This window comes from Podarcis melisellensis (assembly GCF_964234715.1).
Source record: "Podarcis melisellensis genome assembly, chromosome: Z".
Taxonomy (NCBI): domain Eukaryota; kingdom Metazoa; phylum Chordata; class Lepidosauria; order Squamata; family Lacertidae; genus Podarcis; species Podarcis melisellensis.
In genome coordinates, this window is record NC_138547.1 from 45,285,729 (window position 1) to 45,300,453 (window position 14,725).

Below are 14,725 nucleotides of genomic sequence, written 5' to 3' on the forward strand. Positions count from 1 at the left end.
TGTTTTTGAGAATTTCATGCAACTTCTGTGCATTTCATTTCATTTTAAAACAACAAACCTCCCAACCCCCAAATCACATTCAGAGTAGTAAATGAAAAGCCAGTGACAGTCTAGAATTGATCAACTGCACGCCCACACACTCCTTTTGTCATTGCGAGGCTGATGCTTGCAGCTTTTGAGATGGTTCAAAAAAGATAAGAAAAAATCCCTCCCCAAAGGAAAGGAAGATCTAACGTACGAGAGAGAGCAAACCTCGTTCTGCCCCTGCCTTGCTAAAGCAGCTCCAAATGGCCTCAAAAAATGGATCTGATTTGAATTGAATAATGCAAGAAGTGGCACATCGGCAGAGGTGAGGGTTGCCACATACCCAGTCATGTTCTGCCCCACCAGAAATCTCTCTAGCACTGGATCAGATGGGCATCCTTAGAATTCATCCGTTCTCTCTTCTGTAAGATTAAATAAGAACAAATTCCTGTGGTTCACTGTGGGGGAACTGTGGGGGAAAGCTAGGCCAGGGTCAGGCACCTTTTTAAACCCTGAACAGCCTTTTTGGGGGGCGGAGTCTGCATGTCTGTAGTAGATGGAGCTGGAAGTAAAATTGAGTAAGGGGCTGACGGTACAAATAATGGGCAGAGCATCCAATACGACGGTCACTCCCTAGTTTTTTGCCTCCTGCCCCTGCAGCCAAGGGCCATGGGTTAATGGACTGCAGTATGGTATAAACATAACTTTTATATGCACTGGAAAACAAAGAAACAAACAAAAAAGTGTGGCTCACTTTATTGGAATATTTGCTTTATTGCAGTGGTCTGGAACTGAACCAGCAGTATCTCTGTGGTATGCCTGTATATTGTATTATTTCATTACAGTTTGAATTCCATAGAATTGAAATTGTAATATAATAAAATACAATATAAGAAGCAATAAAAATGCAGTCAGAAACCGGTGTTGACATTTAACGTGATCACCATCTCTCTTCTTCAACCACAAATCCACAGATGCCATGGACCACCTGAATGAAGTTTGCAGAGCACTGGTGGACCAAGGATCTCAGTTTGGGGATCCTTATCCAAGAAAGTTAGGCAACCAGGAGTTTGAACCACCACATTCGGACAACCCCACTAGGTTCATTGTTTTCATTACACATGCATTTGCAAATTCATCTCAGCTGCACATGGCTTTGAAATCCTTCATGGATAAGAATTTTCTCTGCAATGCATAATGGAGCAGTGAGAGAGAGAGATATCTCATAGGTGCTTGGGGCTGTGTGTGCAAGGATCTTCACCCCCCACTCCCCACTGCCCAACACATCCAAATCCTCCATAAAGGAAACTCTGAATTATGTGTCAAAAAAACACAAAAAAACCTAATGCTGCACTCTGAATAAACAAGCCAGTCTGCAACATTCATTTCAATTGCTGCATTTGAGACCTGGAAGAAATTGCTATATTAGTTTTGACCCTCTGAGTACTATTTATTACTTTTAATTGTACAATTAATAGCTGACATTAAAAGAAAACTTAAATACAAATAACAAGAACAGCCAGATATCAATCAGAAAAGCAAAGTTAATTGTCTCCAAATTAAACTGATAATGAGAAGACCTCTCCACATTAGGATGTCTTTGTCCAATATAATCAATAGGCATCAACAGCACCTATTGGGAGGGTCTGAAATGGTGGAGATGAGCATCTGCAAACCCTGGAAACAGGTCATATGGCAAACAGGTCATATGGTAGAACTGGCTCTGTTGATCAGCTGCTTCCATTTCTGTGGGATTTTCTTTTTCCCCAGTAGTCAGGTATTCCCCCCCCCCCCAATTTCTCATGTAATTTTTTGCTTATGACAGTGGTGTCACAAGACACAGAAAGTTGCCTTGTACTGAGTCAGACCACTGTCTGTCTAGCTCAGTATTGTCTATGCTGACTGGCACAAGCTCTCCAAGGTTTGCGACTGAAGTCTTTCTTAGCTCTACCTGGAGATGCTGGGGATTAAATGTGGAATCTTCTGCATACAAAACAGATGCTGTGCCACTGAGCCATGGCCCACATTACAGCCATATGAACATATGCATACCAATAGACCCTTTGGATTTCCCTCTGCATGTGAAGACAGGCTTTGGCGGATTGAATGGGCAAGACCAGTAGTGGGTCCAACAGCCAAGAAGGTGGTTTCTGCATGTGCTGCATGTGAGGGGCAGATGGGGCTTGTCCACCTGGGAAGTTAGCTCATCAGGGAGAAGGAAAATTCTGATCCTAAACCTCTACTGGCTTGTGGGATATCTTCAGGAGAAGAAAAGGCTAAGGAGTAAACCCTACACAAATCCGGAGTGGTGTTCCTAAGATGGTTGGATGGGCCTTGTACGCCTCCTTCCAGCCACTCCTGCAGCCAAGCTGATGCCAAATGTCTTGCTCTGCTCTGCTTTCCTTTGGACCACATTAGTGAGGCCAAGACAGGGTCTTGTCATCTGGGCAGCTCAGGAACATTCTCCATACACACTGCCCAGGCTTGTGACCTGGAAAGGTCACGTTGGTGCTGCTAGGGCAGTGGTTCATCTCCCCCCACCCTGAGGCATACTCCATTGTCTCTTGAGACAGACAGAGGCCAACAAAGCAGACCCTTCCCACCATATCACAGTGAGCTTAGCAGATGTCTTTCAGATAGCCTGATCCCAAGTTGTTTAGGGCTTTAAGTCAAGAGGAATACATTAGACTTGGTAGCAAATCAATGCCGGTGCAGTTTGTCCAGCAAAGACACAGTATATCCCATACAAAGCCCCTCTAAGCAGCCAGGCTAGCACGTTCTGCATTAGCTACAGCTTCCAAATCAACTTGTAACATAAACATGTTGAAGCAATACAGTCTGGAGGTTACCAGAGCATGGATCACAGCAGCCTAACCCTGTTCAGGAATGGTCATGGCTGCCATACTAACCAAACCTGGTAGTAGCCACCCTTTCCCCCCAAAGCAAGGCTGCCCCACCCATGAGGTGGACTGAAACAGCCACCTCGGACTGCAGAATCCATGGCAGCTCCCCTGTTGGCACCCTGGGGCAGCTTCTAGCGAGATCTCATGAGATTTTTCTGGAAGCCACAGCCACTGAGCAACCCTGATAAGCAAGGCTTCAGTAGGGGAGGTGACACCTTCCCGTTTGGCCTCAGGTGGCAAAATGGGACGGGTCATCCCTGCACCAAGGTGACTTGGGCCTGAAAGAGATGGATCCAAGAGCACCCCCAAACTATGCATATGGATAAATTAATTTTAATCCAAGAGTGTCTTCAGGAAGGGGATGTTTCAGATCTTCTGGCTTAAGTTTCTTCAGGATTTGGCTACTTAATACTTCTTTTAAAGAGGTCTGTGCCACAACACCCCCCCCCCGGAACTTGCAGCCTCCTGAATCCTGTCAAGCATCCCCACCCTATTAGATAAAATAACCCAAGAAGGTCAAGGGATTAGACAGAGAGAGGATTAGTCAATCTGGCATTGTCCTCACCCTTCATCTGCAACAACTGAAAGATGAACCAAAGTTCCAACTCAGAATAAGGCAAGTTCCTCTACCCAAGGCTGCATTATTATCTACACTCAGCTATGTTGAAACACCATTAAACACAGAAGGACTTAACTCGGGGTTACGCATTTGCAGGAGCTGGCTGCGAGTTGTCCTTCCAAAGCCATTACTGTTGACAGATGTTGACTTTTCTGCAGCATGGAAGCAGATCTGGAAAGTTTATCCTCTCTCTTAATTTTGTAAATACACATTGGCAGGGAGTAGTGGTGGTGGAAAAATATCCACAGCGTTCAGCTTGAGAAAGCATTAATTTAATAATGCCAATTTGCTCAATTAAGTGAGGAAAACATATTTTTGTATTTGCAAATTCTGTCCTGTTAATATATATCTCCCCCTCTCCTCCTTGTTGGCATGTGTGCACATTCTGCTTCTCGTTTAATCTTGTTTGCCTTGAAATTAAGTTTTCCCGCGGCTTCCTATTTAAATAACAAATTCCAGCTTTCTGTTGGCTTAAATTTTTTGCTTTTGAAACCGTGACATTTCTGACAATCATAGTCCTCTGAAATTATTGATTTTTATTTTTTGGGTAGAGATTAAATGTGCAAATGAGCATGATGGTGATTTAGGCAGAGGAAGACTATGGTCTGCGAACACAGCTCTTGCTGGGAAGCTGGTTAACGGATTTGCCACAAATAGATATCAGCTCTGAGCCTGCTGTCGGAGCTTCAAAACTAATATTTCTGTGCTGACTTCCCTTGGTGTGTTAAGAAGCCGAAAGAAAATGCTCTCTAAGAATGTGAGAAGAGCCCTGCTGGATCAGCCCAAAGGCCATTCTAGTCCAGCATTCTGTTATCACAGTGGCCAACCAGATGACTTAATTGGAAGCCCTCTAGCAGAATGTGAGTGCAACAGCACTCTCCCCAGTTGTACCAGTGTGCAACTGGTATTTAGAGGCTCTGAGAATGGAGGAAAAACATTGCATTATCATCCATGAACTTCTCTGACCCTCTCTTGAAGCCATCCAAGATGGTGGCCATTGCTGCATCTTGTTGGAGCAAATTCCAAAGGCTTAATTATCTGCTTTGTGGATATGTTTTTCCTTTGATCTGTTCTGAATCTTCTAACATTGGATTTCCCTGTGTTCTAGCACTGTGAGAGGGGGAGGAAACCCCCCCCCCCAGTCTGCTATCTTCACACCATGCCTACTTAAATACAGTGGTACCTTGGGTTACAGACACTTCAGGTTACATACGCTTCAGGTTACAGACTCCGCTAACCCAGAAATATTACCTCTGGTTAAGAACTTTGCTTCTGGATAAGAACAGAAATCGTGCTGTGATGGCACGGCGGCAGCAGGAGGCTCCATTAGCTAAAGTGGTGCTTCAGGTTAAGAACAGTTTCAGGTTAAGTATGGACCTGCGGAACGAATTAAGTACTATTTAACCTGAGGTACCACTGTACATGCCCTTCCTCTCTCTCCTCCTCTTTTATTCTAAACTAATGTGGCCTCTAGATATTGTTAGATTACCCCATCCCTGGCCATTGGGGGCAATGAGAGCTGTTGTTGTCCAATGACCTCTGGAAGTCACCACATTGGCTACTCCTGAATCTATACCTTAAAAGTAGGAGTTCACTTGTTTGGAAAAATATGCACAGAGTAGTCATCAGAGGGTGGGTGCCTCGCGAGATGCCCATTCTAATTAATGGTAGGGGTGGATCAGCCTGTTTATATGCTCCTGACATGAATGCACTTCCATTTCTGGGCTCCTAGATATCTTTAACTTTTAATTGAAACTGTGGGCCTGGTTCTCTTGACTAGCATTTCTTCTAAAGTTTCAGTCTACTAACTGCTTGGGGTTGTTGGCCATTTTAGATCTCCTGCTCCTCTTTGGTTGCTAATTTCATTTCTTCATTTTTGGCTAACCATTGCCTTTATTTAATCAAGACATACATATCTCTTTCTGTAAGATGGGACATTTTCCAATTTTGCTGGTGTAAGAGATGATCATTCTCACCATTTACCTTGTGGTATTCATATTGGTATGTCAAAGCATTCGTAAATGTTATGACATTTTCCATTAATCCTCTTGATCCGGTGTCTCACTAATGAGACTGAGAGATGAGGCCAGGGTGGGGAAACCTTTTTTCAGTCTGAGAGTCACATTCCCTCCTGGGAAACCTTCTGGGGGGCCACATACCAATGGTGGGTAAGGCCAGAGGTAAAAATGGGTGGAGCAATGGGTGTGGCTCTTGCTTTTTTACGGCCGGTTGCATTCCAGCCACACAAAATTTGGAAGTTTCCATGCACACCGAGACATCTCTCCATCCTTCATTCAGGCAAGCAAGAGGCATTCTCATAGCTCAATACATTCCAGCCAGGAAAAAGCACTCAAGATGGGTGTGGAGCAAGGCTGGCAGTGGACACAGCCTGGGGAGAAGGCATTGCCTGCATGGGTACCAAAGGCCATATAGAATCTCCAGAGGGCCACATTTGGCTCCCAGTCCTGACAATCCCCGTCCCTAGGCTAGGCAAATTGGGCTGCATTTGAATCTACAAAGTGGGAGCTTACCAGGGGCCCAAACAAGCCAGTCAACGGGCTCCCCATGTGACCACAATGTGCAAGCAGTTTTCTGCAGGAAAAAGTGGAAATGTTTTGTTTGCAAGTTTTCTTCTTCTTCTGGATTAATCTTTAAGGAGATTTGAGCAGTCCCAGAGGGAGGGTAAACAAGTCGTGTGGTTATTTAGATTGGTATCTCTTGCAAGCTTGCAAGCCACTGTTGCTTTCTCTCCTTTTGAAGGCTTAATTACCTGTTGGCCCATTTTTCAAAAGCATGCCACATCAACGCCACTATCTTTCATCTCTTTCCTCTTCTCCTCATAAATATTCTTTCTTGGGTGTCAATGGAGGCTCTTGCCATGACAAACCTTTATCTTTTCTAATATTGGACTCCGCTTGATCTTTTCTGATATTACAAGGCAGCACGTGGGTGGGGGTGGGAAATCTTCTGGCAGCTCCTACATAAATTGTTGTCATGATAGAGCCTTCTGTTTTATTTACTCATTTAAGAGAGTAAGAAGAGTTTAGCTGGATCGGGACCAAAGGCCGCCCCCTTCCCCAGTCCACTATCCCGTCTGATGGCAGCCCAACAGGATTCATCTGTGAAGCCCACAAACAGGATCCAAGTGCAACATCACTATCCACAACTGTGATGCCCAATGAAACAAAAATATAAGGCAAGGCCCACTGGATCAGGCCAAAGGCCCATCCTTGTCTAGTATCCCGAACTCACAATGGCAAGCGGGACCTGAGTGCAACAGCACTTTCCACGCTTCAGATATGCAAGGAGGCAGGCATCCTCTGTCACTGGAGGCAGAACATAGCCATTGTTGTTGGTTCATTTATTTGCTTACATTTATTTAGTTATTGTCAGTTTTTAACCAGCTCTTCATCAGATGATCCTGGGGCTGGTTGATATTTGAAATGATAGCAATTAGCCAGGGAAATGGGTGCAAACAGGTGGTGGTGAAATTGTTTCTCTGTGTGTGTTTGTGTGTAAGTGTAATCAGATGCCAGTGGAAAACCCAAAAGCAGGACCTGAGCACAACAGCTCTCTCCCCACTTGTGATACCCAGCCATTGGCATTCAGAGACACAGTGGATCTGATAGTGGAACATAGCCCATTGCGGCTAGTAACCATTGATAGCATTCATTCTCCCTGAATTGGTCTAACGCTCTTTTAAAAGCCATCCAGGTTGGTGGCCATCAGCGTTTTGTCAAGCATTGTGAAATGGGGAGGAAATGCATTATGAAAAGTTCCATTATGAAATGGAAAAATGGCCATGGAAAAACAAGGCCCTTGAAAACTTTCTGGGGTGTTTTTTTTTTTGGGGGGGGGGGTATCCCCAACACTGCATGGCCCCAAGCTAATCAGGCCTTAAAATATAATAATAAAACCTTTGCCAAGAGGCAGTTGGTGCCATCTTTTCTTTCTTTTTTTTAAGCACAGGTGCTATATGTGTGCAGTAATATGTGTTTTAGCGATCAACCTGTCTGCCTGATGTGAAAAGGCAGCCCCCGAGTTTGAACAGTGCTGGAGTTCTTTCATCATCGACCAAGGCTGTTAGATCTTTGGGGAAAGCCCTTCCATTTACTGAACAGCTTTGAGCTTTCAGAGGAGTTGGCGGTTTCAACCATTGCAAAAGACCTGGTTAGGTCTCTTCTCTTCTCTTCTCTTCTCTTCTCTTCTCTTCTCTTCTCTTCTCTTCTCTTCTCTTCTCTTCTCTTTCTGGAGTAAAAAATGCTGGAAAGGGTTCTTTCACATAGACCAGATTCCAGATCCATGTGAGGGCTTATTATGCAGAGCAGCATGGTGAAGAAGCTTAAAATAATAAGATACTTGCTTTGTTTGAACAAAAGGTCTGGCTAATTGCCAGTTTGGAGCACCAGGCAAAGAATTATGGGTGGCAAATGGAACTTGCTGGGCCTTTTCTCTTTAGTACAGAAGTTTGGTTTCTGCTGTAGGGGTTGTGAATTATTACTTCTTCATTTTACTATTGCTGCTGCTACTAATATTCAACTGGTTAAGTGATACGATCTGAGGTCGTATCAACACATCCTTTACAACTCTCAGTACCCCTAACAAACCACAGTTCCCAGGATTCTTGAGAGGAAGCCACAACTTCTAAAGTGCTATAAGAGTGCTTTCTATGTACTGGGTGAATGTGACCTGTTCTGATATAAGACTGATGCATATGTTCTCACAAAAACTTAAGAACAGCCTGCAGAATCAGGCCAATGGCCCATCGAGTCCAGCATTCTGTTCTCACAGTGGCTGAACAGATTCCCATAGGAAACTTTCAAGCAGAACCCCAGCAGATGGGCAGTCTCCCCTCCTACAGCCTCTGACTGTGGAAGCAGAGCATAGCTATCTTACTTAATGGTCATTTATTGCCTTGTCCTCCATGAATCCATCCAATCCTCTTTTAAAACCATCCAAGTAGGTGGCCATTTCTTCCAGTGCTGGTTGGCCTGCCCTAACAATCAGGCTGTGGAGTTTGGCTGCAATGTGTGTCTCTCTCTGCAGACCTCAAACAGACAATATTGGACTCCTGACAAAAACACCCTCTTAACTTCTTAGAATATATGAGCCTGCTCTCTAAACATGGCTCACCCATTCTAATGGTGGGTTTTCAGTGTATTGTTGTGGTTTGCATCTGTCTGTCTCGAGAGACAAGAGAGTGTGCCTTCAGGGGTAAAGTCAAACCACTAGAGAACCACAGTGCCTTCCATGGTTGCAGAGGCTGGTAACTCATAACTGCTGCCTCCCATGTTGTTTTTGCTGCGTTAGTAGCACCGAAGTGATCTTTCTAGGATTGAAGCCTAGGCAATGTGCATGGAGGTCCTGGGCTGCCCAGACAATGACCTCCTCCTCAGCCTCGTTGATGTGGTACAAGAGAAAGCAGAGCAATACATTTGGCACTAGCTTGGCTGCATGAGTTGCTGGAAGGAGGAATCCAGGATGCCACTCAAACGCCTTAGGGATTCTGCTCTGGATTTGTGTGGGGTTTACTCCATAGCCTTTTCTTCTCCTGAATATATTCCACAAGGTAGTGAAGGGTTAGGATCAGAGTTCTCCTAGATGGGCTACTTTCCCAGGTGGACGAGCCCCATCTGCTCTCCACTTCTCTCTACAGCATGTTCAGTAACTGCCTTCTTGATCGTTGGACCCACTATTGGTCTTGTCCACTCAATCTGTTGCATTCTGCTTTCTCATGCAGGGGAAGTCCCTAACTCAACAAAGGTTTGAGACACTTTTCAGTACATTGCTTATTTCAGGGATAGCTAAAGGGAAGCCCCCCCACCCAAAGGTTGTTTCACGCACCATCCCTGACCATAGGCCTTATTGTATTGGACTGGAGGGCACTGTGTTAGCTACCCCTTGTCTATATACCCCTTATCTATTAGTTTGGCAACTAGTCATCAATCCTCCTTCCCAGAGAACTCTGGAAACTGTAGCTCTGAGAGGGGAATAGGAAGCCTCCTGTCAACTCACAGAACACTTAACTAACTTCTTTAGGGGATACCTTGACTCTTTGAATTGCAATTATGGTACTTTTATTTACCGTATTTGTTTGTTTTTTTGTTTTAAAAAATTATTTGTTTTTTTATAATACACAAAGAAAAAGGACAAACACCCATTACACCTGGACCATACAAAAACAAATATATAAGAATATCATTCATTATATCCTTCATGGGTAGAAATAATGATTCTTCTAATTTTTTGTAATAGATAGCCGGGAGGCCATCTTAGATCTTTGAATGGCTTGTTGCACCTCCACAATGGTTATTGGCGAGTTCAATGTTGTTATTTTCTCTTTGGGGAGTATGGGTAATTTGTTACGGTGCTTTAAATGTATGGTGTGAATGTGGCCTTACACGGGATCAGAACTTTGGTCCATCTTGCTCAGGATTGTCTGAAGTGACTTGCAGCAGCTCCTCCAGGCAGGTTTTCTTCCTAGCCCTACCTGGAAATGCTGGTGGTTGGACCAGGGATCTTCTGCACGCAAAGCAGGTTCTCTACCACTTAACCACCGCCCCGATCCCATTGTTGTTGACTGATCGTTAACTGACTGATGGTGGAGGCTGTCGAGGTTAACTTTTAAAGCAAAAACAAAAACCCTGCAAATTGCATCTCTATCAGTCTGCCACGGAGGCGGCTGGCTGTATCTTATAATTTAATCCTGATGTATCAAGAGCTGGATGGAAATGCCAACTTCATGTTGTTCTTTTTATAAAGACACTTTTAGCTCAGTGGTCATGCTGTGGTAATGGGATCCTGCTTCTTGATAATGTGCAAGTAGCAAAGGAGTGGGTTGCTGAGTGACTGAGAGTAGTCACTCGATGGAGATAATTTTCACGAAGAAAACCCCTGAGGGTTCAACAGCACATTTGGCTGCCTTCAGATTCTGCACTATATGGGCATTTCCAAAAATAAACTTGCAGGGCAGGGGAGAATACTTTGCTCACCAAAGGTCCCCAGTTGAATCCCTGGCACCTCTTCATAGAATTATCAGGAATGGCACTTCTCTGCTTAAGATATTGGGGAGCTGCTGCCGGTCAGAGTAGACTATACTGGGCTAGAATGGCACATTGCCTGACCCAATATGAGGCAGACTCCTGGATGCAAAGAGTAGATAAGTGTTCCTAGAAATACCTTGGATGGATGAGTCAAAGGGGGTCATCAGCTGAGGTTCCTAGAAGACTGGCTTGTCTTGACATTTGGTTTCCTGCACCACAAACATCTGATGCCGCCTGAGTTCTGTGCAGCCCTGATGACCAGTAGCCAAGGATAAAGCACGTAGCTATTAGTGTGTCCCAAAACACATAGTTATTAGCTTATGTAAGCCAGTGTGGTTAGAAAGCATTGGGCTAGAAGCTGGGAGACTAGCGTTCAAATCAGTCAACAGCTACCCATGTCTCCTAAACTTATGCAAGCCCACGAAAGCATCCCACCGGGTGAAAGTTGCAGCTGCATTTCCAGCACGACTGAGCAAGGGGGCCATAAGAAGAAATTGCAAGATGAAGATGGTGTGGCTTGGCTCCTAATTTGATCATTCATCTCTGAATGGAGCAAGTGTTGCACTCTCTGCACAGCAGCAAATTACTGTACACAAGCTATAATCACCCGCGGCACGCTCTTGGCTCCGCTTCTACTGCTCTTAATTGGATGACGTACTCCACGGTGTTACTCTTCGTTCCCGCCAGCTTGCTTCAGCAAGCGTCAAGCAAAAGAAGTGCTTTACTCTGAACCGTCTGGAATGCTGTGAGCACTTTATCCTTTTTACTGAACTGAATGTACATGACAAATACATGTGTCTGAGGAGAGGAACAAGTGTATTTACCGTATATGCTTTATTACATATATATGTGTGTGTGACACACTCAAAGATCCTGTGGTGTGATGGGTCAGTGGGTCTGGCTGTTAACCAGAAAATTGTTGGTTCGAGCCCACCCAGGGATGGCTGTGAGCAGGATTCCTGCATTGTAGAAGGTTGGACTGGATGATCCTTGGGGTCTACAGTTTTATGGTACTATCCATATAAGTCTCACAGAAATATTCACTTGCAATATATCCCTCAAACGTAAAGATCCACGGTATTTATCAAATTTTACAAAATGTCATGTTATTTCTTTTGTGTTGCCATAGTCTGTGCCTCCAATGTATGCATTTATTTATTTCCATTAATGGTTAGCATACATTTCTAAGCAAAATACTCGAAGTGGTTTATAAATAATGATAATAGTTAATAATGGTTTGATTTATTAAATAATTTTACTTGCTACATCAGGAGTCTCTAAGCAACTTACAACACAGGCATAACAGAAAAAAGCTAATATTGCTTTGTTAGCATATTATGCAGAAGATACCCAAGATTTCCCCATAAAGACCTTATAGGCCACCCTAATGACAGCAGCAAAGCTTCACATCTCCAGGTTTGAGAGGACATTAAATACAGACTAATTTGAGGCTTGGCATTCACAGCTTTGGCGCTTGATATCGATGGACAAATTAACTACTCCAACCTGACTAAATCCAACACTTTTTACTCAACTTGCTATAACTCTATTACTTATGCAATGTCAAAAGAGCATGATTACAGACTGCCAGCAACACATTGGGACTTTTAGAATGGGACTTTTGTTCAATGAGGGAAATAATTATTCTCTTTGATTTTTTCTAGTTTGTGTACTTCTGTGGGGGAGGGGAAGGGGCTATTTGTTTTTATGTTACGTGTTTTTATCTGAAAATAGAAATAAATGGTTTGAAAAATTAGAAGAAGAAGAAGAAGAAGAAGAAGAAGAAGAAGAAGAAGAAGAAGAAGAAGAAGAAGAAGAAGAGCAGGATAGAAATTTAATAAATAAGATGTAATGAAATAAAAGCCATACAGCAACCCATAGCACAGAGCCATAACTGTTCATAAACAGCAAACACAGAACAGTAGAAACCATAGGTTATAAAATAATCACATTTATAAAATATAAGTTGGATAGTGTGATCCAATGCATGCTGACTATGAAGTAAGCCCCACTGAACACAACGGGTCTAACTTCTGAGAAAACATGCATAGGATTGCATTGTTGTATAAAAGTAGTAATTTGAGGCAAGCAACAGGAGACTAAAATATGTTAAATCAGTCAGTTGAAAGCAAATGCCTGTTTGAGACAGTTACTTGGGAAAAGTACTGTTGTTGCTGTTAGAATTTATAAACTGCCTTTCATTTCAGGACAAAATGCCAAGCAAATCAAAGCCAACAGCAAAGAAACAAGAATAAAAACAATTATTAAAAAATTACAGCTACCCATAATTAAAATACACAGTAAAACAACTACATTAAAGCACCCATAGCTAAAATATGTAAGAAACAAGCCCACTAAAACACATTATCAGTTAGAAAAGATCAAGGGAATGTTGTTCTAAACATTCTAAGCTCTGCAAAATATAAACTATGGTGGAACCAGGCTGATTATGGTTGGGTTCTAAGAATACAAAATTCAGATGCCACTACAGACACCTCTCTCATACCTGCCTGCCCCATACGAAACCTGACAGTGGCAAGCCGTGGATTACAGAATAATTAGAAGGGTCCCTGAAAGTAATCTAGTCTAACTACTTGCTTAATGAATAAAATCTAAAACTGGATCATCCCCAGCAGATAGCTGTCGTAGCCTCTTGAATACTTTCAGTGAAGGAGAGCCTGCCCACCCCCTCAATGGTAATTGGTTCCACTGATGAACTGCTCTTACTGTTTATAAGTGTCTCCTAATGTTCCATCAAAATCTACCATCCTGTCACTTAAGCTCATTAAATCTATTTCTAACCTGTGGGGCAGCAGATGAGGCTGATGGCGTGGATCATAAGGCTCAAGAAAGCTAATATGGGAAATGTGAAAACAAATGCTTACTGATTGCAGTAAGTATGTCCCCATTTTGCATTTAGTATGTTAATCTTAGAAGACTCGAGATTACCAATCTCTGTCACTCCAGTGCAGGACTGAAGGTAAATCGTTTCATTCCCGATTTTTGCTGCAAAAATTCTCATTGCAGTTAGCAAACTGAAAATCAATTCAAACTCATATTTTGTTCTTGAGTCCTTCACAGTATGCTCAATTTCAGAGACTCTGGCAAACTATGGTGTGTGCAAAACACATAACATACAAACCATGGCTAAATACTAAAAAGGCAAATGGTGGCTAAGAGCTGCCTGAATTGCTTTCAGTTTTTACCTCCTCAGCTTCATAAGTATACTATCTCTAGCAGCATCTGACGGTGGAGCAATAAGCATAATTGGATTTTGTTGATTCAGAAAGTTTCCTGATTCTGTGGTCTTGATTGCAAACCATAGTTCATCAGTCTAGGCATCAAGCTAAGTTTCCCTAACTGTGGTTTCACATGATGTCTGAATGGATTCCAAATATCATTGTATTTATTCATACACAATCTATGTCTAAAAGCTATCCATTTGTTTATTGCAGGAGTTGTCATGTCTTCTATCCATTGCTCAAAGGGGGGGGGGCATGGTATTATCTTTCTGATGAATCACTTGGTCTTTTGGAAGAAGTTACGGTGCAGAGAGTCTATCTATGCTGACCCGCTGTCAAACCCCATATAGTTGGCATATGGTTTCAAATAATATTATCATCTGAGAATTGTAACTTTTAAAATTTAACATTCTCCTGCTCGACATCTTAATGCAGAGGCTAAGCAGGCCTCTCTTGGAGATGCTTCAGATTTCCTGCAGCAGACTAGCTTGCTTACAAAGCCCCCTATATGTTTCCATTGCAAATGAAAGCAAAGCTTGAAGCCCATTTCTCAAAGAGGTAAGAGCAGCTCTTGCCTTTGATAATCACTTTGACAACTGTCCATCATTCTTTACCATTAAGCCTCATTCCCTTCCTCTCTCAACTTTTCTCCAAAACTCCTGTCAGCTCACAGAGGCCTCACACAAGGAATCCTTGAGAGAGACAGTCATGTAAATTTAAGACCACCATTTTGTCTGTCGCTCTCCCTGTTTTGTTTTGGTTTTACATCGTGGGTCTTGCAGTAGCTATTGTAGGCTTCCAAGGGCATCCAGCCTGCAGCATGTTGATAAAAGGGTATGAATAAATAATTGCAATGTAATGAGGTAGCCGGTAGATGTTGTTTTAACATCATTC

The 14,725-nt window shown here is 43.0% G+C and overlaps 1 protein-coding gene across 7 annotated transcripts in view; it reads left to right on the top strand.

The window, feature by feature from the left end:
• The window catches only part of FGF13 (fibroblast growth factor 13), a 236,089-nt gene that overhangs the window by 216,325 nt on the left and 5,039 nt on the right, over nt 1-14,725 (top strand). The gene's annotated exons all lie outside the window — the stretch shown is intronic.